Source organism: Grammomys surdaster, unplaced genomic scaffold (assembly GCF_004785775.1).
Source record: "Grammomys surdaster isolate TR1022 unplaced genomic scaffold, NIH_TR_1.0 125852, whole genome shotgun sequence".
Lineage (NCBI taxonomy): Eukaryota > Metazoa > Chordata > Mammalia > Rodentia > Muridae > Grammomys > Grammomys surdaster.
In genome coordinates, this window is record NW_021620678.1 from 1439974 (window position 1) to 1444962 (window position 4989).

The 4989-nt window shown below is 54.0% G+C and overlaps 1 protein-coding gene across 2 annotated transcripts in view; it reads left to right on the top strand.

Annotated features, from left to right (window-relative positions):
- Positions 1–4989, top strand: part of Mgat3 (mannosyl (beta-1,4-)-glycoprotein beta-1,4-N-acetylglucosaminyltransferase) — a 51842-nt gene that overhangs the window by 9883 nt on the left and 36970 nt on the right. Inside the window, exon 1 of one of the 2 annotated variants that reach the window (XM_028789961.1) lies at positions 170–209. The exons of the other annotated variant lie outside the window; for it this stretch is intronic. The gene's annotated coding sequence lies outside the window, so the exon portion shown is untranslated. Of the gene's footprint in view, positions 1–169; positions 210–4989 lie in introns of those variants that run through there. 2 annotated transcript variants of the gene reach the window in all.

Below are 4989 nucleotides of genomic sequence, written 5' to 3' on the forward strand. Positions count from 1 at the left end.
AGGTGGGGTGGGGGGCGGGGATCGGCCGGGGCCCGGGCCGCGCTGCCTGCGATGCCGGGCGCCCGCCGCAGCCGCCGCCGCCGGAGCCCGGGATGGGGCGAGGAGAGGCTGCGGCGGACGCCAGCATCTCCCCGCCGGGGACCCCGGGGGCCCCGGAGCCGCCGCCGCCGCTGCTGCTGCCGCCGCTGCTGAGACCCAGCGGGCGATGGGTGAGTTGACCCTGGAGCCGGGAACCCGCGCCGCAGCCCTGCATCCTCCCGGCACCCCAGGCCTCGCCACTGCGTCCCCCACCCCCGTACCCCCCATGCTGGTCCCGCAGTCCCGGGGGCGGGGGCCGAGGAGGGGCGAGATGTAGGGGACTGCTTAACCGGCGCCCCCTGCCCCCACCCGCCTCCTCTCCGCAGCTCTCCCTGGCCGCCGGGCAGAGCCTGGCGCCGCGACCCCCTCCCTTGGCTGGACCGGGGTGGGGTGGGGGCGTCCCGAGGCGCGGAGCTCCAGCCGTGCATGCTTTGTGCCCTGCGCTCTCCTTTCCACCTCCGGCGAGGCTCGGGGCTGGGGGCGCGAGGCCTCAGCTCTTGCCTTCCCCACCCCCGACCCTGGGCTGCTGCGGCTGCTGGCCGAGGCCCAGGCGCGGTTGGGGTGCTGGGCGGGTGTGGGGGCGGTGGCTGGAGCTGTAACTACAGCTGCCTTAGTGGGGAGCGGGGTGGGGGAAAGCTTAGGATGAGAGGCCCCCACCTTCTACTGGGGAGGGGTCTCCCTCTCTTTGCACTGCACTGCCCAGGGCAGAGGAGAGCTCCTGGCTGGGGGAGGGCGCTATAAATATCTACAAATAGTTCTGGAACCGAGGTTTGGTGAGGAGGGGAGCTTGCTTGGTTGTGCTAGTGGCGGGGGTGCTAGGACGCAGCAAGCAGCGATGCTGCGCCCCAACCAGCTCTGATGGCCTGAGGTCGGATGATGCTCCGTAGTCTACGGAACTCAGAAGGGGGGTGCAGGCAGGAACATTTTCCCTACTTGGATTCCTCTGTGGTCCTCCACCATCTCTGGGACATGGATGTAGAAATGCCTTCATGGGGGATTGACCTGGAGGGACACAGTTATTAAAGGTCCAGGCATTGAGCCAACCGTGAAGATGCCAGGGAGAGCAAGACAAGGCTCTCTCCTTCTGGGAGCTGGCAACTTCAGGATTATTAGTGGTTCCCAACGCTAAGGAGATGGGCAGGGTTTCTGGGAAAGTTAGAAAGAGGGGCTCTTTGCCCTAGGGAGAAAGAACCTACTGGAAGATGGAAAAGTTCCCAGGGCTGAAGAAATAGTAAGGGAAAGGACCTAGAGGTGTGCGTCCCTGCCGTGTCGAGAGACGCTGTGTGGTATGGTGGGACACCGAACCACTATGAGAAACGAGCAGAAGAGTGAGTATCCACGGGTGGCTGGCTCTCATTGTATAGTGGTCAGTACTGTGTGTGATGGCTGCAACAACCATGGTTCGAATCCGAGTCCCAACACCAGCAATAGGAAAAATGCGTCGAGAGGTGGGGGTACTTTTGGCAGGTGGTGCCAAGGTGTGCCTCGGCGTGAGGACATGAGGGGTAGATGAGGCAGATACACAGGCAGACATCGAGATGAGAGAGCTCCGGGGGTGTGGGGGGTGTTGGTGACTGGAGCCCATTTTATGGGCAGCACCTAGCACACCTGGCATAAGCTGCTGTTAGGTCCCTGAGGGCAAGCCAGTGGGAATGCCTGATTGCCAACAGCTGGAGAGGGAAGCCAAGGCTTCAGAACAGGAGGGCCAGGTGGAGTGACCACACCAGGACTGGCTCCTGGGGACTCCAGGGAGATGTTCTACGCAGGGATTGAGCAAATGGCCTCAGTTGCCTCTTTTGAGACTCTATGTGTCCTGTGGTCAGTACCCATCAGTTACCCTTCCTGCTGTAGCTGTCTCACTTCAGGGAGTTGGTGCTCTGAGCCTCAGTTTCCACCTCTGTGAAGTGGAGAGAGTCCTCCCCAGGATTTTGGCGAGGACTGGGATTGATGAGGCATGTAAGGATGCCTGACACCCGACCCGTGTTGGGAAATTGCTGGCTGCTGCATTGGTATTATTACCTGTAAAATGAGGCCATCTGATGCCAGCTGGCTGTGAGGCCAGTTTCATGAGGGGGGTGGCTGTGCTGAGGATCACGGGAGGACTGGTATGGAAGGGAGAGTCAAGGGAACTGCACAGGACTTTCTTCTGGGGTTCTAGGAGGCGGTGAGTAGGCTGGCAGGAGGTGGGTGTTCTACAGAGGAGAGTCCTCTGGTTCCTCTGAGTACCCACCACATGCATCGCCTTTCTCAGCAAGAGACTTGAGGCAAACTGCTTTGCTCCTGGAGTGCCAAGGATCTTTTTTCTCCCCATACCATATGATACTTTCCCTCTTCCTTTAGCTAGATCTAGCTCTCCACTTGGAGAGCCAGGCTCCCTTCTAGAAGCTTCTTCATACGTTCAGGCCAAGAAACATGTTGTGTTCTGGTGAAGAGACTAAAGAGAAAATTAAGCCTTTTTTCTCAGGTGAGCATCTAGCAGGGCAATAGGTTCCCCTGACTTTGCATCTGCCCAGCCCTGTGCTGGCTGCATAATTACTTAAGCAAACTCTTGATCCAGGTTCAAATCCTGGCTCTGCCACTTCTTGATCTGTGACTATATCTCTGACCTCAGCTTCCCTGACTCTCCAATGGGGACAGTGCATATGATATCCTTTGAGCACTTTAGTCTGATTTCTTCTGGGCATTTCCTGTGCCCTCTTATGGTCAAACTTAGAAACTATGCATTTGTCCCAACACACGGGTTGTGTATGTTCCTATGGTCAGGGGCTTGCATTTCCGTGTCCTCACCCAGGCAGAGGGAACCGGTATGCTGACATCTGGACATCTGGTAAAATAAAACTCCTGATTATTAGTGTCAGTCAATTCCTGTGATGTATGTCCTCTGAGCAGCAGCTAATGGAAGTGGTGCACATCAGCTTCAGTGCCAGGGCAAGCATTCAGGTGGAGCCTAATAATGATGGTTGATGAAAGAGAAAAAGGTCAGGGGCTGTTGATGAGAAGAATCTGGGGAACTGCCAGGCGGTGCCATGGGTAAGAGCATTCCCAGAAGGGATGGTCCAGGCCTCTGGGCTGGGGCAGAATTTCACCCCCAAGGGCTGAAAGACATTCCATGGTCTGCCATGGAAGGAGGTGGATGAAGAGATTAGGAACTCATTCCTGAGATTCCCCCACATTACTGACCTGACTGTCTTCTGCTGTAGCTGTTCTCTTCCCCTCAATCTTGACCTGGCTGCCTCCTCTTCCTCCTCCTCCTCTCCCTCTTCCTCCCCACCTCCTTTTTTTTTTTTTTTAAAGATTTATTTATTTTATGTATGTGAGTACACTGTCCCTGTCTTCAGACACACCAGAAGAGGGCATCAGTTCTCATTACAGATGGTTGTGAGCCACCATGTGGTTGCTGGGAATTAAGCTCAAAACCTCTGGAAGAGCAGTCAGTGCTCTTCCACTGAGCTATCTCTCCAGCCCCCCTTCTTCTTTTAATAGAAGGGTCCATCTGAACCCCGACATACTAGCCTACGAATTTAGAGATGAGCTTCCAGCAGCTCAGCTTAGCTTGCTTGAAGCGTTCGTTCCTTTCCACCCCTCCCTGTGCGTCAGCAGCTTCCTCATATCTTTCTTTCACAACACCATCTCCCAGCCTCGAGGCAGACCAGCCCACTCCCGCTGCCGATATGCCCTCAGACGTGCATATCTTTCTCATGGAAGTTTGTGTGTGCACAAATATAGTGTATTCATGTTGGTGTGTCCACACATATGCACACATGTAAAGGCTAGAGGTTAACCTGGTGTGGCTTCCTCAACAATCCCACTTTATTTTATTTCTATTTTAAGTTTTTTAATGTGATGTGTATGGGTGTTTTGCCTTCTTGTATGTCTGCACTGTATGTCTGTGTGATAGTCCCAGAGGCCAGAAGAAGTCGCTGGATTCCCTGGAACTGGAGTTCCAGATGGTTGTGAGCTGTCATGTGAGTGCTTGGAACCAAGCAGTAGGCAGTGCTCTTAACTGCTGAGCCATCGCTCCAACCATGTTTTTGAAATAAAGTCTCTCATTGAACTTGGAGCTACTGACTTGGCTATGCTGATTGACCAGTAAGCCCCAGGAATCCACTGGTTTCTGTCTCCCCAGCATCAGATTACAGGTAGTGTGCATGCACTGTGTCTGGCTTTTTTTTTTTTCCTTAAATAATATCAGTACTAGGGATCAAACTTAGGCAAACCCCATACTTGAGCAGCAAGTACTTTATCAACTGAGCCATCTCCTCAGCCTCTGGCCATGAAATGTTAATAGTTGTATATGATGTACTTACAGTAACTCATACTGGAAGTACCACAGAAGCCCCTTATTCAAGAGGAACACATGGAGGTATAATTTGTTTACACTGGCTAATCCTTGTTCTCATAGTTTGAGCCTAACTGTGTCAGGGAAGCCATCGTGGGTCCGGATCCTTCCTGTCAATCCACAGAGCCGTGTGGCTCTTGCTTTCACGTTTGTGTAGTTTTGTCTGTGTGTGGATTCTTTTTAGTTTTGCCTCTGTGTATGTGTCTGCCTCTGTGTGAGCTTACACACCTGTGTGTGCAGGTACCTGAGGAGGCCAGAAGAAGGTGTCAGATCCCCTGGAGCTGGAGTTACAGGCAGCCATGAGCTGCTTGACACAGGTGCCGGGAACTAACCTTGGGTCTCTGGAAGAGCAGCAAGTGCTCCTAACCACTGAACCATCTTGCCAGGCCTGGTATGTTTGTTGTTAATGTCTTTTCAGTAGTCAGTCAATGTCATGCTGAGGAGGCCTTTGGTAAATATGGATGAACAAATAAATACATAAATGAGTGGTTCTCAGTGCAGCCCCCATTGCTCTGACCCTTTCTCTCCCTTTTCCATCCCTGATGGAGAAAACTAACCCTCCAGAGGGCAGC